Raw genomic sequence first — 24182 nt, 5'->3', positions numbered from 1 at the left:
TGGATCACTCAGCAGCTCCTCTTTCACAGTTCACGAGTTCCTGTGCGCTGTGTGTCCATTCGTTGGATGAGTGTGAAGGGATGATTCTGTGTTGCATGTCTGTTTTAGCAATATGGACTGAGTGTGCTGAATCAGGTGATAGGCTTTCAGTCGTGCACTTTAGGCTACACTTATGCAATTTTGAACTTTCTGGACTCCTGTGTCTATTCATGGCATTGATGGATGTGCCTCGAAGAGGTGGTTGTGTTTTTGTTGTCTGCGAACTGTGAAGAGCTTCTCTCTTTTACTGTATGTGTTTATGGGTGAGGGTCTGTCATTGTGGATCATCATTGTGGTAGTCAAGGTTGCCTAACATTGCATACCTTACCAATATGGTCAGGTGGACATGCATGTTGGCTCTAGGGAAGTGTAACTATCAATGGTATCTGCTACTAACTGTGCCTTACAGTAGCCATATATGTTGCATATACACCTCATGGGATCTGGATATGTAGCTGTTGTGGATGGCCCCATTAGCCATATTGTGCGTGAATTGTGTGGTGGATGTACCTAAGCATTTATGGGTAAGAGTTAATTTTCAAACACTTTACAAGTGTCTTGTTAGAGCTACAGGTCTATTGCGAATTGGGATGTTGCCTGTACGGGTGTTGGTTCCTCTGTGATGGTGTCTAGCAATTCAGTGTGATTCTGCTGCATTACTAATCACACCCAAGTCATGCACTTGTAGTGTTGTTGAGTGTAGAACGATCATGTTCATTCCATGCCACACATGCCTCAAAGAATGTCTTTAGGAGGTAAATTCCTATTGCATTTGTTTGTCCATATTTTTCGAACACACACAGCATGCAAATACGTTTGGCACTGTCACCACTAGCCATTGGCTACTTATATGTTACTGTTAGTAAGCAACAAATGGCGTGCTATGGGTACATTTTGATTTGAACTGAGGTTTTTTAAGGGCTGGTGAGTAATTTTCAAGTTGACTTTTTACACCCACTCATGGTTTTCTATGTGAATGTGCATACAGACAAATTTGTTAATGCAAGGCAGTCAGTATTTCCTTCCCCTTCATATTCATGGAGACACTGACATGAATGTTGTAGCAACATGAGATTTTAACTATATGACTTTACCATCTACATCATTTCCACTATGCATATCAACCATGATGGAGTAACTTTATTTCACATGAATGTTCATTTTCCAAGGGTGCGGTGTGATCTTGTCCATAGGAGGCACTGGGGCTCATTATGAGTATGCAGTGTGGTAAAAATCAGTGGTTACAGAGTGGTAACACTGTGAGCACCATATTACCGCAATGCCATGCTACAAGATGTTTGGTGAACGGGAGGATTCACCTCCAACAAAAAAGCTGGAGGTAAGTCTGACACGTTGTCCCCCAAAATTGGCAAAATTAACAGAATTACAGCTGGTAGAATTACTGCTGGTGGTAATTCTGCCAAAGTCTCCATGGAGTCTTATGGTGGTAAACCTGCCAGACCAAGTGGCCATAACAGTAAATCTGGTTGCCTGTATTCTGGCGGACTAACCGCAGGAATATTGCCAAACTTGTAATGAGGTCAATTGGCCTCTCATGCATTGCCTTTCATGGCCATTTAATGAAGGGACAATTCACTCCTTGTACATGTTCCAGAATGTTTGTTATTTTTGGTCCTTCCCCTATTGGGGCTCAAATGGGAATGGGGATATGCCGGGTCCGGGTTCATTGAATGGGGAAATGCCGGGCCCTCCAATGCAGGATGGCCCAGTATTTCCCCATTCAGGGAACCTGGACCCGGTACCGGTACCCGGTATGGGGGTAGCCATGCCGCTAAAAGCGACATGGCTACATCCATACTCGGAATGAGGCCCAATGTGGTGTCAGCGGCAGTCCGCGGACACCACGGTAGTCCATGGACAGTGCTGCGGGCGGCTTATCTGGTGACTGCAGGCAGGCTTCATTCGGGTAAAGGAGTCAAATGTAGATGATATGAGGAATTTTGTATAGGATGTATTATGCTGTGGTGGTTGTGGCCAGACCCCAGACTCTGCCCACTGGCTGAAAGTACTGTAATAGTATGTGTGCAGAAGTGGACAAGGCCTCTGCCGGCTGGCTTATGTGTGTGGGTTGTGGTCACTGGCCAGATTGTTGGGTGCATAGATTTATTATGCAGTGTTGGTTGTGGCTTGTCCCTAGAGCCCTGCACCCAAGAGTCTGTGCACTGACTGCAACTATTGTAATAGTATGTTTACAGCAGTGGACAGGGCATCTAGTGGCCGGTTTATGTGTGTGGGTTGTGGCCACATTCTTGGTTGCATGGCTGTATTATGCTGTGGTGGCCAGCTACTACACTCTTGAGGCCATGCACCTGTTTGGAAGGCGAAGATCCTATCTCATCCCCCTTGCCATACCCACAGTAAATAGATCATGCCTATTTCAAGGGGGAGAAGAACCCACCCCCACGGGATGTGTTCATCAGATATAACATAGAGACTTATGTGAATACTGCAGCCCACAGCCCTGTGAACGGACACCATTTTGGATCAGAACAGACTGCATCTTTTCACTAGGCCAAAAAGCATCCCTGTGTAAAACTCAGCAATCCCATCCCAGTGCCTCGCACAGAGAGCACAAGACATTGGCCACTCCCTGCCAGCTCCGCCTGAGCCTTGTGTCACAGAAGTCCAGCCATTTACTGTTGCAAGAATGTGCTCTCTGCAGAGCGTGAGACCGAATCAGGCCCAAGCACCAGTGCCCATCCATCTCCACTAAACGAGTCCCGACCCTCCACTCTCTTTCATGTTGATACACATCTGACCCCTCACACTGACCATTCCAGAACACCCACCATACACTTAATCCTATGTGGCTGTATAAATACTGATCGAATGAGAAGCACCAACCAATGGAGCCCAGGCATCTTATATGGAGCCTGGTTTAGTATATGTCTCCAACCAGCTAAATATGTTGGTGTGTCTCCTAGAAAGGCTTGGTGCCTTTTTAATGTGCTGGCCGGGCAGCAGAGAGCTTTGCTGACATTTTTATTATTATATAAAACTTTGAAGTGGGAGAATGGAAAAACAGGCTCCCGTCCTTCCCCTCTCGCGCCTGGCCTAAAGGATCACGGCCCAGGCACCCGCCACGAGAAGAGTTTGCCCATCTACCAGACAACCAAATACCCTGGTACAGGAACATACGGATGTATCCATCTGCCTGCCCAGCAGCACGCCCTGCCCATGCTGACACCTGCGGCACGGATCAACTAGACTAAAACCAACACGTCGTTAGAGATGCCATGACGACCTAGCCAACGGTCAGCACACCTGTGCAAATATACACACTGGACACTCCCGCACCAATCTACACGAAGAATATACTCAGTGCTATGACGTAGGCGACAGACATACTCACGGACGTGCATCTTTATTATTTTCCACATAGGCTCTCAAAATGCAGAAACGCAAGACGCATCATGAACTCATCTAAAGAGCTTGCTTACGCTTCTCCTAAACCCAGGTGCCATAATGAGAAATATAACAAAGACACGATACTGGTCATAAGACAATATGATACTATAACCTAAAGCGCCTGTGCACCAAACGGTTCCACCTATACACCAGGCCTAAGTAGGCCGCAAGCAAGAGCTCCCATGGACGTTAAAAGAACAAGAGTCAGGTTGCTGATCCTGCAGAATGAGCCCGGCGAGAGCAGACAGCCAAGGTCGCAATGTTGCAAACCCACATTCCGAAAGCAGACCATCAAGGGCACGATGTTGCAACCTCGCACGCCGCGCACCAACGTTAAAATCACACCTGCAAATTAAACCAGGCACACAGTAGGAAAACAATATTAATTGTGCAAAAGTCTGCCTCAAACACGGTCCCACCTCACGTGACCAAGCCAAACCTGACAGGATGCCAAGTCCAGGAGAAAGAAGGCGTCTGGATCCCTTGGTACAAGACACAGGCAGACACACTTAAAAGGCTCAATGGACATCTGCGACAGTGGGAGTAGTCGGCCTTCCAGCTCATGAATCCTCACGAGTCCTCGTATTGTCCTTGAATAAGTCCTCACATTGTCTGCACGTACTCATAGTGAAACATTGTTGCAAATGACAGGTACACCGAGAGCTGGGAACAGCAATGGTCCCAAGCTGGGAAGCTCACGGGCGCACCAATCAGAACATGGGGCTCTTATCACTGACGCCATTAACATTGACCAATCATCAGTAGTCTTCATGTAACAATTCTCATGTATCTAATTGTAGGGACAACCCAGATATATCACCTGACTAACCCTTGTCCACTAATATTGTTCTCTATACGTATGCTATACTAACCCTACCACTCGAGCAACCAATTAAGAGTGGCAATAGGTTTTTTGCTAACTTTCTAAGGTGACGCAAGTAGCGCATCATACTAAGGTAAAAAGGGCCTGCGAGCCCCACGATTGTGTGTGTGTCAGGACGGACGCGTACGATCCTTGACCCATCCCTGCCGTTTTTGTTTAATAAACAGCAGAGTCACCTTGCTTCTTGCGTGTGTCTCATACTCTATCTCATCTGGGATATACGGGAGGAGTTGGGGCCTCCCTTCCCGGAGGTCTGCGGACGGCCCGGCCGACCCCGGCAGAATTTCCCCCTGACAACTTTGTCATCCTTGCAACTCATCTCCTGGTCTTATTCCCTGACGGGGTGTGTCATATTTATTTTGCCTACCTTACCACCCAAGAGTCTATCGACTGGCTGCAGGTACTGTAGGAGTATGTGTACAGAAGTGGAAAGGGCCTCAGGCGGCTGGTTTATGTGTGTGGGTTGTGGTGACTGGCCAGATTGTTGGGTGCATGGTTGTATTATGCTGAGTTGGCTGTGGCATGCCCTTAGACGCTGGGTGCATTGCCGGAGGCCATGCACCCAAGAGTCTGCCCAATGGGTTCAAGTATTATAATAATATGTAGACAGGAGTGGACAGGGCCTTTGGTGGCTGGCTTATGTGTGTGGGTTGTGGCCAGTGGGCAGATTCTTGGGTTCATGGCTTAATTATGCTGTGGAGGTTGTGGCCAGCTCCAAGACTCTTGGGTGCAAGTACTGCAATAGAGTACAAATGTGGTCAGGGCCTGTGGTGGTTGTGGCTAGCCACTAGACTCTTGGGTGCCTGGCTGGAGGCTGTGGACCCAGGAATCTGTGCATTGGCTGCAAGAACTGTAATACTATGTGTACAGGGCAGCTGGCATATGTGTGTGGGTTGTGGCTACTGGCCAGATTCTTAGGTGCATGGCTGTGCTAAGCTGTAATTGAATGTGTACAGAAGTGGACAGGGCCTGTGATGGTCGTGGGCAGCCTCTAGACTCGTGGGTGCATGGCTGGTGACCATAGGCCTTAGGCCATGCACCCAAGAGTCTAGAGGCTGGCCACAACCACCACAGCATAATACGGCCATGCACCCAAGAATGTGGGCACTGGCATAAGCCTTGCAGAAAAATGTGTATATAAATGCCATTTGTCCATTACAAAGAAGTATGACACCAATAAGTGTATACTTACTGTACATACTGGTGAGGCACTGCATACTTTTTGGAACACAGTGACAGAATACCATTGAAGTGGAAATAGCAAATTTTCATGTTCTGACACTGTGGGCACACATTTACTTTGTTGCATGTGGAAATGCAGGAGAAATCTGTGTTTCATTGTCTGTGTAATATGTTAGGGAAGGTACATCATAATGTCATAGTGTACACAATTACAGACATTCATGTACTTTGTGGACCCTCATAATTAGTACATTACAAGTACTATGCTTCAAACAAGTGCACTGTGCAATGTGCTTAGTTCCTGTGGGAAATAAATCCATGCAGGATTTAAAAAACAATCCTAGCACATTTATTTGACGTTAAGTGGCTCATTGAAGTGTGCAGTACTTACAGTAATGTTTAAGGTACACATCTATATGGTCTTGCTGTTATAAGCACTGTTGCAGTAGGAGGAATTGAAATGGTGTATGTGTTTTGCTTTTCAGAAGTGGTGGTGCTATGGTTGCAGTTAGATACCATTTGGAGGATTCTGTTTATCTGTATCCACTTTTTACCAGTATCCCTTTATGTAGTTTGCTTGCTGTTGGTGTTTTCTAACTACTGTACTTTTGACAACTAATATTGCAGTGTTGAGATACCTGTTGGCGCATTCAACTATTGCTAGTTTGACCGTTCTTGGGGGTATGTTTTGTAGCAGTTTCATTGTTTTAGACGGATTTTAGCAGTTTGACCGCTGAAAGTAACATTGTAGTACTGTGGGTGTACTGAGATACCAGTTGATGTATTCTGGCTGTTTATACTTAATAAGTCTTAAAGGGTTTCCTCAGAAGAGCTTTCATTTTTGCTGGTGGATTTTAATTTGCAATAATGGGAAGTAATATTGCAGTATTATGGTTGCAGTTAGATACCAGTTGGCGTATTCGAACTGTTCAAAGTTTCAAAGTTTTGCAGGGTATGTTTTCAAGCACCTTTGTTCTTGTTGGCAGATTTCCATTTTCCACTATTGCCAAGTGGCATTGTAGTATTATGGGTGCAGTTAGATTCATTTGCACATATACTGCAGTGATGTGGGCACAGTTAGACAGCCATTGGCTTATTCTAACAGTTGGTAGTTTTACAGGTTAGTGAGGACAGTTTGTAGGATCTCATACTCAGTACTTGTCTTTTTAAGAACTATGGGTGAAACAATGTTAGCGTGGGTTTTCTATAGTTTTTATTTCTGTGCCTATAATCATTGAGTCATTAGGGAAAAACTGTAGAGCAGCGCAACTGATGTACACATGTGCCAGTTGGTGTATGCTAAGTTGTTTCAGTTTCACAGGGCAGAAGGTTATTATTTGTTTGCACTTACATACCTGTTGGTGACTATTGGGAGTAGGCATTGCTACTTGTGTAGGTCAGTGAGTATAATTTGGTTTCAGAAATATGAAGTAGGCATTTGTTGGTAATCTCTGCTTCAAAGTATTGGAAGTTTTGGTGAATTCAAACCACCCACATTTCTTTTTTAATGTATGCAGTATAGTGACCTGCACTGTTTGTGGCACCCATGTGGTAGATTATGCCTACTGTCATGAAGGTTTTCTTGCCACGCAATCCTTGACCGTGTGTGAAGATAGTAAGCTTGCAGGTTTTTGTGTTGCTACCATCTGCATTGTATCATAGAAACATTATTGTATCAAGGTGTGGGAGGGTGACATGCGCTCTACCAATTAAAGATTTCAAGTCCAATGAAAGTGATGAGAATATATCAGATGATATTTCAGATAAAGATATCCTCAAAGCAACTAGTTTTGAATTCATTTTATTGTCCTCAGATCAGCCGACACCTGTTTCGACCCAATTGGTCATCCTGAAGGCTCTTGAAAATAAATAGAAAATTCCAATCTTGAGATTATGATATCCCGTACTTATCAGTGTTACTGAAAGATGTCGGTAGTCTGTTGTCTATACAATTATTTGAGCGTGAAGTCTGATATTTGAATATCGAATTGGTCCAAAGATTAGCCAGTTTCAAAGTCTTCAAGGACACTTGTAGATTTTATATGCCAGAAACTTGTATAAGGGCGTAATGCCTGAAGTTTAATTTATGGGGTCCCAAAAACCTCTTGATCATAGATGTGTGTCTCTTCAAAGAATGCCATGAAGAGGTTAGCCAGAGACGAGATGTATCATAAAAAGATTATTGTATCAAGGTTTGGGAGGGTGACCTTCGGGAGAAAGAATGCCATGAAGAGGTTAGCCAGAGATGAGACTCTGGCTAACCTCTTCATGGCATTCTTTGAAGAGACACTTGCTTTTCTTGACGAGACACTTCTCTTTGTTTGTGCAGTTGGATATGCATTTGCTTTTCACTACATCCTTCTCTGGTTGTGCTAATTGATCTAGTAGCAGCTGCTTTCAATTTCTTTAGTGCTACTGTTGAGAGATCTCTTATAAGTTGTGTTTGCTGCACTAATTATCTTTTACCAAGTTTTCCTTTGTTAGGAACAGGGTACATATTGAGATGGGGTGTGTGCAGTGCACATAGTCTGTTGTACTCTACGATGGAAGGAATGTCAGCCATGACTTTGTTTGTATCAAAATTGACTAGAAATAGTCCTTCAAGTGTATGTAGGCATGAGAGTGCTATGTAACTCATGCCTTCTTTAAAGACTGTGCTGCAAATGTCAATCAGTGCCTGACCTAGGGTTAGACATTACGATTTATGAATGGTGACTGCATATGCAAGAGACAGAGAAAACTGTTCTCTGCATACATACATGTCTTTGAAAAGAAGGAATCGGGCTGTTGAGCATCCTATCCTTTTAACTTCTGAAAGTTTGTCAAAGTGGATGTTGACAAACTGAATGTTGGTGTCACGTGGACATGTCTGGAAGCCAACAACTCTACCAAGTGCTCCATTAACTAAACCTTGCTCCACGTCAACATTATGCTTTAGCATTACTCTACAGTTTAAACACAATGTTAACAATGTCTCCAAACCAGCTGTGTTGGAGATAGAGTTTTCTTAGCTATTTCGTCATGATGTGGCTTGTTAACACATAGGCAGTGTCATATAGTGCACTTCCAGTTTGTCTGTGGAGTTTATTTGCACTATTGGTTGCATTTCTTTTTTCAACGTTGTTTCATTGAATTGTGCACAGCTTGCTATGGATGGTATTAAGGATATACATTTTATATTTTTGTGTGCAAATTGTTCCATAACATCAGTAGCAGATGTGTTATGCCCGTATAGCTCATGGATGAGTCTGCTATTTAAGATAGATTGTGCTACATTAGAAAGCACACCAATCCTAATGCTTTTCAAAATGTTAGCATAGTTCAGGTCTGCAGACTGACACATGTTTTGAGTTAGTTCTCTGTATTGGAAATGTTGCTAGAGGTTTACATTTCCTATACTGCCAAGTGTCTTACAACACAGTTTATGTCCTAAGGTTTAAAAAATAGGTTCACCTTTGACTGGTGTTAATTGAAGAAGATCTCTGAAAACAATGACATGTGTTCCTACAGATAATTTGTTGTAGTTTGTTTTAATGACCTCTTGCAATCTGAGGTGAATCAAAGCCAACATTAGGTTGGGGACCATGCTCACCTCATCTATTATGAGCGTTTTCATTTGTTTCAAATTCTGTGTAACTCCATAGCAGCTTCTGCTGAAAGTTTGTAGTACTCTAATGTGTTTTGGTGTTCTACTGAATGAACAGCAATCAGTGTAAAGTAACACCACCCATGTTGTAGGCAGCTAAACCTGTGGGGGCAGTTACAACAGCTGAAAGTTTGTTGTTTGTCAAGTTTTGGAGGAACTTGCTGATGATTTTTATTAAGAATGTTTTCCATGAACCAGATTCACCACTTACATACATTAGTACAGGTTTATAATGTTGACAGCTACAAGTTTTAGTTGTGTGCTGCACATTATGTTCATCTTCGTTAGTGACTTCCAGGAAAATGCTATACTGTTTATCATTCAGTTGTGATATCAGTACCGCAAAATTTTCTTCAGATTCCTCATACTGACACATGATATTTTCTACTTCAGTCATGGCTAATTCTGCTTCATTTACTATGTGTGGCTCTCCAAGTGGTTCTTGGCTTCCTGTAAGAGAAGGTTGACTGCTCTCAGGAGTGTTTACATTTACAGTTTGTTTTAAGTTCTTTCTCTCGTTGGTGTCATTGTCAAACATGTTTTTGTACTGCTGAAATGTATAGCTGTTATAATGCTTTCACTTGCATTGAAAGCATCTTCATAGGAGGCATGGGTGTCCAATACATCTTCTTCTTCCTGGTTTAAAAAATTCGAGTAGGGACATGTAGTAGTTCTCTATGTCGAGGAGTTTTAAACAATAGCTTCATATAATTAATCATGCTGGGTTTGGTAAGTTTAACTAGGCTGCCTTCACAACTTTTGACAATGTATGTACCATTTTTCCCATCTGATTTAATATTATTCTTGTAGAGAAATTCTGGGCTATGCGGTATAGACGCATGGTTTCCAAAGCAGTACTCCTGTTTGGGTAGTAAGTGTCACATACATTTTTTTTTCAAAATGTCCTGGCTTTTGGGATCGTTTTTGGCTATTGTTTCTATGTCTTGGTACTATTTGAGCACTCTTTTTCTGGATGCAGCAGGACTAAGGCTTAGCCAGACTATTTTTTCAAATTTCCCATAAAAGCGGTATGGCATGGAATTCTTTGTGCATCTTTGGGAGAAAGTAAATGGTCGGCATTTTGGGATGTCTAGGGTGAAGACATTTCATTTCCTCGTCAGAAAGGAGTCCGCGTTTGTGCCATTTGGTTAGTAGGATGTTGGCTTGTGATAGGATTTCTTTTGTGGGGTTGGTGTCAATGGTGTCATAACAGCCTGAGGTGGTGAGATGGTTGAGAGCCATTTGTATGTAGTCTCCTCTGTCCATGATGACGACATTACCACCTTTGTCGGCCTCCTTGATTATGATTTGGTGATTGTCTTGTAATTATTTGAGCGCCAGTCTTTCCTGATTGCTAATGTTGTCCCTTCTTCTTAGGTGTTTAGATCTCCTCTGATCTTCTAATGCTTGGAGGTCACATGTGACCGCCTGGCTGAAGATTTCAATTGCGTTGTCACCTTGTAAATTCGGTGTGAATTTCGATTTGGTCTTCATATTTTCAAGTTTCTTTCCTCAATGTCTAGGTCCTGCAAGGTCTGATGTATGTTCAAGAGTAGTTAGGAGGTGAGTGTGTTCAAGATGTTCCATATCTATTGTACTCAAAGGTGCTGGTCTACTGGCTAGCCAGCCACTCTGGCACCCTGATCCGGGAGGTCCAGTAACCAGCTCTATCCAGAGCCTCCTTCCTAACCAATTAGGTAAGCTACACTGTCTTCCTCAACCACACATTGCCTTAACATCCCAAGTGGCTCTCTCCCTCAACTAACCTATTATTTTTCCCTCTCTCCCTTGGTACCTTGTTCGTGTGCGCTTCGTATGATAACTTACCTCTGATTGGGATGTCATTATGCATTGTAATGGATGTTTTTTCGCGATCATTATTTTATTTTATTTTGCTTTCTGTCACCTACTCACCGACACTCACTATCACCACCCAACAACCTATCACCAAATCTGTGTTTTTATACTTGACCATCTTATGATTCCATGCATACCGCTTAAACAACCATGTGACTACCTTTTGATCACGCCCCTATGTGAAATTCTGCCATTTTGTTGTGGTCCACAATTATGTCACTGCGTCACTCACTGAATTAAAACCACTTAACCCTATGCACCACTCACAGCCCTGAAAAAGACTTAGGTCAAAACGCGCGTCGGCTGTGTGCACTCACCTATGTGAAAAACTGGCAGTATTGGCCACAAATAATGTTCTTCAATTGCTCTGGTGCTTTGTTGAAAACAATAATAAAACATAATTTGCAAACACCAACATGACTCTTCTGACCGGATGATGAACCTAAACTATAAGCTAATCAGCTGAATTCTCGGAGTATCAAATTCTGTCAGCGCCCAACACTATCCACAGGTTTGCCATCCCACGTTCTCTTTCAGCCAATTGGGAACCTCGGAGTTGGTCCCCAGATAAACCAGGAGCCGGGCTGCGGGCCATAACACCGATTTACATATACAAGGTGCGCAGTGGACAGGGAGTCCCGACCGAGATAACTCCAATCAACTGTAACCTGGAAAATAAACTACTTTGCCACAAATGCCTTTCAGTAATTCAGAAGGAGACATTATTTGGCTGGCTGTTTTAGGTTGAAGCATATTATCGATTGAAATGGATGTACTGTTTGGATTATAATGCTCTCATACACATTAAGCTGTTGGAGTGGTTTTGGGTGTGGGAATATTTGCAAGTTATTAGTGATAGCCCGTGAAGGCCTTTGGTTATTGTCAAGCTATGTGGTGCAGTATGTGCAAAGTATTGATGGGTTAGTAATTTCGTATTTGTTTTCTGCGATAAGAGAGCTAATTGGAACCATTGGGATTCCTCGCTGTCTTCTATTTTGTACTCTATATCTACAGTTTTGGTGCTCTTTGTATAAAAGTTATGCAACAACACACACATTCTTGGTTTGGTACTTCATCAGATGTGCTTTTAAACTTTGCTATTTCTTTTTTGTACATGTGTATCAGAAGGTTAGCCTCTGTGTGGTTGTTGCTACTCTTTTCTAAAGTTATGAATTGTGTAAGTGCTCTTCACTTCCAAAATATTTGCTTTGGATGTGGTCTATTTCTTCCTGGAGTTCTTTGGCTGTGCCATATAGGAGAATGTGATTTCAATGCTGCAGTCCTAAAGCAGGATGTTTTGCATAGTTCAGTCTCTGAATACGATTCTGTATAGTGGAATAGTGTGTTGCTCACATTTTTATGTGGTGGAAGCTGCTTCTGCAAGCAGGCCCGGTAATGCAGGCTAATGAATGTCCTCACAGTCCTGTGTATTTGCGCGCTGGACAAGAGCCCATGGTTTGCAACATTTTCATTTACTCTTTCGCTTTCACATAGTGATTGAGGTAATGCAATAAAGATTTGAAGGATTGTTTTCATATGTTACACATTGAGGTGGAAGGCCATTTGTAGATGGGATGGATTGTTTTGGTTGAATGGAGTTGATTGTAGGTTTGTTGGGATATTCTTTCAATGTGCATTTCTTCTGCTATAATGGTGTTGTCTACCATTTCATACCCTCGGCCACTGCTATGTATGGCAATTGGGTTTCTCTGCTCTTGTTTCTATGCCTCGTCATTGAAATATGGCTCTGTGTTGGTTGTGTGAATCCACTCACCTGCACAGAATTCTGAAAAGGTATTTATGTTTATATTGCACATATTGCGAAGAAAAGGTTTTTGTAGTTTACTAATTAATTTTGTTAATGTTTTTATTCTGTTTAAAATTAATATAAACAGTTTCTTTTTGAGAACCATTGCACTCTCTATGAGGCTTCCAGGATCAGTTTTCTGCTGTAAGTTTTAAGGTTGGAGTGTGATTTCTCTGCTGTTTTTATAAGGTTCTGAAGGACTCTATGATGGAACATTTTTTGTAAAAGTAATTTTTTGGAATGCGTAGCTGTGGCTGCGTTAACATTGGTAGATGCAGTGCTAGTGCTACTGGTAGTTGTATTCTTCTTAACACATTTCTTAGTAGTTTTACATTTCAGAAGATGGGCCACCTTTATTTCCTGCTAGCTGGTTCAGGTTTGCTCAGTGACTGTATTAACTGTTTTGTTTGCACATTTCGTACAAAGTCTGATAGAGTCAGATGACTATTTTGCCTTCTTTTAGTTTTACCTGCTCTATTTCTGCTACGTTTTCTACGTAGTTGCTTTTTGGAAGGCATACTCTTTTGTCTGTTGGAGAAAAAAATAAAGTGTGTAGGCATACTCTTGTCTGTTGGAGAAAAAAATAAAGATTGGGTTTCAAAGTTGTGTAATGTATTTGCCTGCACTGTATATTAGAGTATGAATATTAGGGTAGGAATACCTAGAGGGGTGTGTGATTGTGTGATGGGCTATTACTTCTAATTGGTAGGGTTATAGTGCTATTTGTGTGTGTTCATGTGTGAAAGGTTTGCATGACAGTCTACTGTGCATGAGTAAACAAGGACATTTTAAGGGTTTCACAAAACTACTAAGTGTTACGAGACTGGTGTTAACATGAGAATACAAAAAAGAGACATGCTGAGGTGCAATGAGTAAGAGTGAAGGAAATGCTGCCGGGCTGCATAGACTTTGGTAGGTTACAATACAGCAACACCTCACTGTCTGACCAACAGGAAGAATACTACTCCAGAACTACAATTACTTTGTTGGATGTGAAGAGTAGGTTTATTCTGGGGTTTATCTTCCAGTGGAGATGTTTTTGTGTTTCAGGAGGCTGTTCTTCACTGCAATTGTGAAATAAGGAAGTTAGTGGGTATGTGTGGTAATGGCACAATAATTGCAGTAGGAGAACATATTATTACACATTGTAGGACAATTTTTTGGGAGGCAGAGTTAGTATATTGCACGTCATTATGAATATGGTTGTGACACTACTGTTGGTCCAGATAGGTTGATGCTATGTTCATAACACGTGTTTGGCTGCAAGATTCCCAGCGTAACTAGGATATTACGGGCCATGTTGGCTTGGAAATTGAGGTGTTGGCAAATGTTAGTCAGTATGTGTGTGCAATTGAACAGCACTACATAGGAATGGGGACTTCGGAGAATTAGCATTGTTGGTATGGGGACCAGTGGTGCAGTGATAAGTATGCCCTGCAGGGCTGTAGTTTTTCAAGTGTCTGAGTTGTTGTTGCACTACTTGCATTGGAAATGGATTAGTGTATGTAGTAGGAGGGTGAAATAAAGGTAGAAGAATGTGAGTGTAAAGAATTTTATTAACTTTCCCACATATAAATGCTTGCTACATGAATGCCATTGCAGTATGTTGCAGAAATCTATTCTTGTTGCTTTCATTTTGTTATCACAATGTACATACAGCACTGTTGCCACTGTACACATACATGTCTTTGCTTTCCTTCAAATGGTGCTGAAATCAGTAGTTGTAAGCGCAGTGCATTTGGTTGATTGTGCAATTTATGTATTTGTCATGGTTTTGTATCATTCGTGCAGTTTTCGTTTTCTGTCTGCATTCTGGGCATTTTACAGCAGGTGTGTTAGAGGGAGAAGTGGTTGTAAAAGAAACAGAAGGAAAGAAGAAATGAACAGTTTGCACATTAGAATGGGTGACATGGGCAAGCATGTATTTCGTGGTAATGTATTGAAGTTTCACATAGGATCTGGCACTTGCATTTGCTGTGCAAATGTTCCCAATGTGCTTTTATTTTTTTTTATTTTTTTTTAACAAAAGAATCACAGAGTGCTGCTGAAAGTGAAATATGTGGTTTGCAACTTTTATGCAAGTGGGCTTCAAAGGAAAACTCTGAAAGCACACAGCATTGCAAGTAACTGTCACTTGATGTCAGGAGATATGAAAAATGAATGTATGCTTAATTAGAATGGTATGTAGGATAAGTGGCAGGCATCTTGTTCAAATGCATTTGTAAAAGAGTTGCAAATGTACTGTACAAAATATATGCATACCTGTAGTTTGTGTTGATGGATGCAGAGGTGGATTAATCTGGAGGAGCTGCTTTGGAATTACAGGAGATCTGTACTCTCAGTGTTCAACAGTACATCTAAAGTGTTGAACTGTGATGACAGACTTAGATGTAGAGTTCTTGGTTTTGATTGGTGGATGTGTGTGTGACTTCTTAACAATAGCCAATGAGGGAGTGCTGCAAAGAGTGAAGTGGAAAGGGAAGAAGGGCTGGCCCTGTGTTACGGGGTCCACCGACAGTGTGGTAGTCTGCAGACAGGCCTGCCACATCCAGGGCTTCTCAGCATGTCTGGCATGGAAACGGGACTTTGAGGATTATCAAATCATGTGTTCAGGTTGTGCTTTACAGGAAAGGATGGTAATACTTTTTCACTGCTGTGTTGTTTGTGTAGTGAAGATGGCTGGTGTTGGAGAGAGTAAGAGGCTTAGTGTATGGATAATGGGAGATTCCTTTGTGCATGATCTGGAGAGGTATGCTGAGGCAAGAGTGATCTTGGGTTTCCAGGCCTGCAGGCTTTGTGGTATAGTGTGCCTGGCCGCAATTTGCAGGGACTGCTTGCACTTTGCAGAGGCATGGCTACTTTTGGTACTACTGATGTTCTGGTGCTGCATGGTGGAGGAGAGAATTTGGGCTACATCAGTGCTCCAAGTTTGGTTTCTGTGCTGAAGTTGCTGGTGGAAGAACTGATGCTGCTTCTTCCTACTGCAAATGTCTTTTTTTCTGAAATACCACCTAGAACACAATGGAACAACCCCAATGTCCTCAGTCCCCAGCAAAATGCTGGAAGGCACTTCGTTAATGGAGGCATGGGAGTATGTGTGTGACCTGCTCAGATGTTCGTTTTCCATAATGAGAACATTGATTCCCTTACAATGTACTATTTCACCGCAGATGGTAATTCCTCGTCCATACTTGTAAATGCTCTTTTTTCTGTAATTTGAGGGATGTTTTGCATAAATTGAAGTAAGGCAGAAAGGAAGAAAAGAAGAAAAAAAAGAAACCCAAAATAGAAAACAAAAGGTGTTTTTTTACTAGCACTTTAAAAAAGGCTCCTGTCAGAGCCACCACAATAAAGGAAATCTCCTATCGTGGGTTAAATTTCTCTCCCCACCCCTTGATTTGACCGATTTATCCACGAACACTGCAGTAGTGCACGGATCGCACATGCCACATCCAAGACTTTTGAGACTGGCAGGCATGGACATGAGACTGTGGAGGCCAGGGGATTTGCCAATAAGATTTGCTGGGTGTGGTGTGCAAGGAGTGAGTGTGGCAGAGGCTCTGTTTTCTAAGAGGAGTGCAAATGGCTATTGTCTGTTGTCTGGATTTTGGGAGAAACTTGGATACATTGGTTACATGTGTATGCAGAGCATTGTGGAGTGGCTGCACATCTTGGATTCTATCATGTGGATGTGCATTGGTATGAAGTGCATGACATGAAGTGGCTAGATTTGGTTTCCCTTTGTTCCACTTTGGTGATGCACCATCATCCAGCCATTATTATTGTTCATTGTGGAGGCAACAGTTTAGGGCACGCTACTTGAATCTCATTGTAGTTTGCGATGAAAGAGGGACTTGGGAAAATCATGGACATATTTCCAAACTCTCGAGTATTTTTTTCGTGCATTGTCCAGAGACAAATGTGGCTACGCTCTTCTTCATTCAGTCCCCAAATGGAGAAAGTGAGGCGCAATGTCAACACGGATGTTTGCGCATTTTTGTGGGATGTTGGCATGTCCTCCTTCCACAGTGAAAACATTTCCTAGGACTAACATTTTTTGCACCGATGGCGTCCATCTTACTGATGCTGACAATAAGCTTTTTTTGCGCAATATCCAAAATGCTTTGCAGCCCTTTATGCAGCAACAGCAAGAATTTTTGCAGTAGGTGTTGGCCACATAAAACCTTCCAAATACAAAAAAACAATACAAAAAGCTCTTTTTAGAGCCACCATTTTCTCCCAGAAAAGAGTGCAATGTTTTTGATGGTGCCACACCTGACAGTTTTTAGAAGTCTGCGGACTACTGCACTGTCCGCGGACTTCGCAGAATACGCATGGGCATGTAACATTTAATTGGAACTTCTATTTTTAAACTGTTAAAGGTGGCTCTGGGAAGAGCCAATTTTGGGGCTTTTGTTGTTTTATATTTTTTGGGGTATTTTTTAACACGACACACAAGGAGGGGAAGGTAAGGGAGGGTAGGGAAGGGGCACCAACCACTAGGACGAAGGGGCAGGTGGAGAGAGGAAGATGTTGGGTGGGCCTCATGGAAGTAGGCGGCACTTTCCCACATGCTCCTGGACCATAGCATTGAAAGCACTCTGGCATTGCTCAACCCTGCAGAGTACTGCGTCGCAGAACATACACAATACAGTGACCTTTGAAATGTAAGGGTCTGCTGCGGTGCGTATGGACTGTGAAGCTGGCTCAGGGATCTGCTGCCCCACAGGTGTGACCCTTGTGGTGACTGAAGCAGATGCCGAGGATGCTGCAGAGCAACTCAACCTATAACCCTGTTCAAAGGGGACAACCCTCCGAACTGCTGGCTTGTGGTTCGACCTCAGGTGCCGCTGCATGGAGGGGTTCGCGTGGCTGTACAGCCCAGGTTTGCTGTGACTGAGTACCTTGTGGCACTCATTGCAGTGACGTTGGCATCACAAGCCTTGGGTACCCCCCAATGGTGGTAAAGAGCCTCCCCACCCAGTAATCACATTGGCAGCTGGTAGTGGGGTCTTCCACTACCTCATCCTCTTCTCCTTCGTGTTCCCCCTCTACATCACCATACCTGTTCCCCTCCCCGGGCCCTCAGAAGATGATGATGGTGGTGGTGGGGGTGGGGCTGAGGAGCCCGCAGCAGCCGTGGTTGCCATTAGCACAGGAAACCAAAGAACTAACAAAGGACTGGGTTTTTTTGTAAAGAGAGGCCTAGGACAGTGCCCAATGAAACATGTATTATTACAGAAAAAAGGTCCTAGCTCCTCTCAATTCCTCGCCCTTAAGGATCCAAAATCAATGGTTTGGATACCTAACAACCTGCCCTCCTTAGTTGCAACAAATTGCACTCACAACCATCATTGAAAAAATATATGTATATTGCTATACTTTATTACAAAATTCATTCCATATTAAAAAGTTTTTTTATATACAAACAGCATTTCAACCACAATAATTCATATGTGTGGAGCGACAAAACAATACTTAGATGAAAAAGTATAAAACAAGTAAGGGAAGAAAACAAAACACCAAAGATAGAACTAAAGGAGTTCTGTGTTTAACAAAAAAAGGAACACCTGCACCTTTAATAAACAGAAAAACAGCAAAACAATTAAGGTAGTCACTATTACTCATTAGTGGTTGTTATTAATATTACAAACACACACATCCAATTGTATACGAAACAACACATAAAAAATACACAATATGTAACATTAGCATCTTAGGTACGAATACAAATCTGATGTCTAATTATGGATCTATTATATTAATATTGAGATCCTATTATTAATTCTAAGTAGACAGCAGCTCTTAATGCCTAATTAAAACCGTGACAGTTATCTCACAGTCAGAGAAACCCGACATGTTTCATTCCCATAGTTCTTCGAAATAATTATTCATGGGAAATTCTTCAGGGGGGATGTACTGTAGACAACAATCGGAATTACAAACACTTCTAACAATTTGCAGTATTAACAGTGCAACTTGATGCAAGCAAGCGGGGGCAGCTCTTTGATGAAAGGCTCTAAACACTGTGTGGTGTCGGCCTAAACAAAAAGGGAGAGGAAGAGAAAAAGAAAAAGACAACCGTATTCATCAGTTGAGTGTACCAAATACAAACCCTCAAAACAAGTAGTTTATAGGCATTTTTTTAGAATATCAAAATTTGTAAAATTTTGGAGGCTTACCTCACTGCCAACTTGTTATTAGTAGCAGGGGTAAAAGGAGAGTCTTCGCGTGAGGAGGTTCCGCCCTCTACAAAAAAGTGGGAATGCAGCGCCTTATCAGTGGTGTAGCAAAACACGCTCCATATATCAGATGTCAAACACATCGAAAGGTCACAGATGAGATTCCAGTACTATCTCAATCTTAAGACAGGCGGCAGAAAAAACTTCATTTAATACAAACAATTATCGCACACTGTCAACAGAGTGTGCCCTTACATATCGCATGAACTAATAGCATGCCAGTGTTCTAAAATCCCATTCGTAATGGCAACCCTCCATTGATTGAAAAAACTGTATGAATAACCACTACTACTCAAAAATTAATTACGACAAACTTGTATCGTTGTTTGGATAATGACTGACCTTAGGCTCAGGGTCTTGTAATATCAATGGCGGCAAGATTTAGAAGTCTTCATGCAGCCGAAGATTTCAAAAGCAGGCACGGCTTCAAACGCTCTCTCACCAATCGCCTTAAGGAGCACTTCACTGTGTCTACCAAGAAGTACAAGTGGAGAAGCAACCGTCACTACTTATGTGTGCGAAAAGCACCGATGAGCGGGTTGGCAAACGCAATATTAACAACATTGAAAAACGGCAACACGCGCTTGTGAGGTTTATTTCTGCACTTACTTTGTTGTGCCTCCGCTCCGCATGCGCTTGCTCTGAACAAACTCCTCTCACACGTCCTACTGCACCGGTAACGTTACCTCGCTAACTATTGCGATGTGACTAATTGCTAAAGCGGCTATGTGTTGGATGAAAACAGAAACTGAAGACGGCGGAGGAGGTAAGGTATAGATGGAAACGGTGGGGGCCATTTTAACAAGGACAAAGTTACTGCATAACCATACTGACAACCTTGTATGTTAAAGTCCGGGCCACCTAGCCTAGGTACGCTCAGGATTCCTGATTGTAAGGTGGCAATACTCGCAATTGAACATATTATTACCTTGTGAAAATTATACTGTTCTTACAAGGTATTCATTCAAAATTTGTCATAGACAGACAGAGTTTTAGTAAGCAGCACATCACGACTAGAACTACTGGTATTTTTTCAACTGGTGTGTTCTGTTCTGTAAAATAAAATAAATGACATCAAAAAAACACCAGTATTGTAATTAATTGACTGTTCAAATGTATCTCACACATTGGTCCAGTCGATCTGCTCATTGAGACCTGTCTCTACTGAGTTACAAAGGTAAATTAATCTTTGTTCTTTCTCGAGCAGTCTTTTCTTGATTGCAGCTGTATTTTCTTTTCTATCAACTTGTAACAGGACACTCCAAATTAAGGATTCCGGTGTGTGATCCATGGCTGAAAAATGTCCCACAAGGGGAGCTGTCATGTTCTTATTGCACAGCACAGCTCCAACAGTAGCAAAGCACAGCAGAAGTTACCAGACAGCAATTCCAGCAAGGTGCAATCTGGAGCACTGCTCTGGCACAGCAGCAAACGTTGCACAGCATAGCAGATTTTAGCAGAATGTTATTACAAAAATGATCAATCCAGAGCACTGCTCTGTCCCGGACAGCCAAAAACAGATTGAGGAGCAGCACTGGGGTGTGGCCTTTTATAGGGGCACATGGGGGCGCTCCACGAACGCTTCGGACCCCAAGCTGGGATCAAAAAGTTTTAAAAAATCTCTAGATCGCCAGGGGCATAGTATAGGACCTCTGCAAGGGTGCAATTTCACCATACAACACCTTGGATTGCTCCAAAAAGCATTTTTTAGGTATCCAGAGGTCCAGACAGTTTTCATGGCTGATGAGACTGATGCTGAGCGTGGTGCGGTCACATGGTGACATCGCAACCATTCGCAAATGTGCCTAGGTGTCTGTAAGACTGTGCCGGGATCCGCAAACTAATTAAAAGTGTGCCACAAGTAGAAGACAGATCCGGACAAGTGCAGTGTTCAGAGGGAACAGGGGAGCAGAAGCGCATGTGCCCAGGTGTCCGTAGGACAGGGGCGGGTTCCCCAAACTATTGAAACTATATCATGCTTCTGAAGACATATGGGGACAGGCGCGTTGTATGGAGGGCACAGGCAAATAGATATGCATGCGCCCAGGTGACCGTAAGACAAGGGCAGGGTCCCCAAACTAATGAAAAGTGCGACACAACTTTACAGACCTTGCAGACAGGCACAGTGTTCGGAAGGCACAGGGGATTGGATGCGCATGCACCCAGGAGTTCGCAGGACGGGGCCTGAACCCCCGAATCATATAAAGTTGTGTCATCATTTTGCAGACCTGTCCGGACAGGTGCTCTGTCCTTAGGACACTCCATTTTGATCGAAACAGCCCGGACAGCTGTGGTGTCCACAGGACACCGCCATTTTGATTACGGACAGCCCAGACAGTTGTGCACACCGCAGACTCCTAACAGGGCTTTTAAAAAAAAAACACACAGATCTCAACATAGCGTCTCTGAGTGCAGGGAATGTGTGGGTATGGTTGGCTGGGGCAGGGGTACAGATGCAAGTGGGGCAGTGGTACTTTACATTTCCCATTATATGCCTCTCTACAAACCCTTTTAAGTCAGCAAAACATTTCCGACACTTGCAGCTTGGGTTTGCATGTGCCCATACACTTGTGGAGCAGCTAGTGTTTCCGGGTGAAGCAATGTGTATTAATTGTTCTACCTTTTAATTTGCACTGTGTACCATTACAGTTTCTATAGTCACTCATTTCATCAAGAGGGAAATTCTCAAGTCACTCCAGGGTGCTTGCCATTTCTGTGTAAAAGATGCTATGTAAAACATATGCTTTTCACTAGTCATGTACACAGAACAAACTGCACAGCTGCAGGAAGAAATATGGTGTACTTACCACTTTCTAGTATGGTTCTGCTGTTACTACGTTGCACTTCTCCCATTGGCAGTTGCTTTTCAGTGTGTATGCAAAGCAGCACTGAGGTAACACAGTTGTATACATAGGTCATTTTCCTGCTTGGTGTATTCGATTATGTTGCACACCCTATGTAATTGCCCTGCTGCTTCTATAAGTACAGACTTTGTAAACCTACTTAATGTGTCCTTGTAATACACATATGTGTTGCCTTTTAATCATCTTCAGTTTCTTTGCTGCATGCTACAACAATGTAAGACAGCCTCTGAGCTTTTGGCCAGTGTGGATGCTGCCCGAGGTCTGTGGACAGTCGCATAGTCCACGGACTCTGTGGCTATCACGTTGGGCCAGGAGGGTCAGTATGTTGTCTGGTATATGTACACAAATTAAGGGTATCCTGGTAAATACCTGTGAAAGTCGTTGTTAAAGGGCCGTTATGGTTAATTTGCGCTAATAAAAACCTATCATATTCATTGAAAAAACTTTGTTAAAAGGTACGTTATGGTTACAAGTAAAACCGAAAAAACCTCAGAAATTAGCCAGTTATGGTAAGCTAAGCAACCGTAACTCGTGCCACCACCGCCCACTGCTAAGACTAACACCCATTACATCAAAGAAGACATCACAGATGTCATTTATGACATCACACATGTCATTGATGACAAAACTGATGACATCACATGTACATTTACTTTTCATGAAAAGTCCCTTCAAGGGGTTGTGATTATCATGTTGGGAAAAAACTGGCAGGGGTGATCGGGAGATGTATCATGAACTATGTACTTTATTAAGCAATGTACTGCTATAAACGACATTCTATTGCAGTGTGCTTTCTAGTTCAGGTACCTACTCATACAGAAACATAGGCATTTGCTGCAACATGCACCATAGCGGTGCAATATTTATAATCTTGCGATGTTGGATAGTAAAATGATGAATGCTTCTGTATCAGACTTGTGCGTACTGTGAAACATTTATTAACTGGCTACTACTGCATCACTTACTACAAACTTGTACTACTGCACATATAACATAAAGAGTCCAAAATGCTTAAAAATATGCAGCATATATAGGGAAAGTAAAGTAAGCAAAAAAGATACAGTATCATCAGAAACTGTTCATAACCAAAATAATTATCTTCATGCACAGAAACGATTGCTGTGTTTCAGGCCTCCTTGTTCTCCTATCTACATGCATCATATGAAGCGACTGAAATCTAAGGAAAGTACTGTAAGAACATTTGAGCAGGGTAACATCTACAAATATAGTACCTTTTGAATTTTCAATGTCTGACTGTTAGTTATAAAACACCACCTGGCCTAGATATGGCAGTGAACAAAAAGAAGGGGCCAGACATGTGATGCAATCTTTGACCACCCTTTTTTGTTCACAAAGAAAATGTTGTTACAATAAAAGCACAAGAAGATTTGGATATTGTGTTAGAATATACAGGTTGAATGTCAACTGCATTTCCCATGATGCAACATGTGGTCATTTACCCAACAAGGCTGATCTATAGAACTTTTAACAGCTATTAAAATGTATCTTGGATCAGTCTCCTAAACCACATACAGCAGTAAAGATAAGTGAGATGGTATATACACTCTTATATCACTTAGGGTCCTTTATGGATCTAATTATAATTTGGGGTGCATCAGGCACACATCACACACCCAATACGCAGGCTGAAACAAACCAGGTCTTTGCATAGTTACGAGGAGCTGATAATCCAATTGTAACCAAGGGGAGACAGCATTACACATTCCGTTGGACGTCTTGTGTTAGTCTAAATCTTAACTTAATTGGACTCAAATGTAGCAAAACGATAATGTTGCACTTAAACGCAGTCCTCTGTTTTTAAAAACAGGACGCCTTAACATTCCTGGTATGCTATAAAATGGGAGGAAGCACATTCCAAGCATTTGCGATAGGGTAAGAACTCTGGCATATGTTATAATTATAGATTGGATGTAGAGCACAGAATTGAGATTGATTTTTCCAGACCCTCATAGATGACACCATAAGCAGGGAACTGAACACGAGTAGCCACAAGATACGTTCAACATTTTTTTCTATTGGACATACCAGCGAACAGGTACTTTTTACTGTAAACACCTTTTGTCATTATAATTTCCCTTACAAAGGCCTTAGAGAGAGATTACATTGGCCAATGTTTACTTTCGTTATATAGAAGAAGATAGACTGAATCGAAATAGACCATTTTATTCAAATGACGATGTTTTTGAAACAGCCCAAGCCAAAGGTGAATTTG

The sequence above is a fragment of the Ambystoma mexicanum genome, chromosome 2q, assembly GCF_040938575.1.
Source record: "Ambystoma mexicanum isolate Mex_15411 chromosome 2q, UKY_AmexF1_1, whole genome shotgun sequence".
Taxonomy (NCBI): Eukaryota; Metazoa; Chordata; class Amphibia; order Caudata; family Ambystomatidae; genus Ambystoma; species Ambystoma mexicanum.
This window is presented reverse-complemented; position numbering follows the sequence as displayed.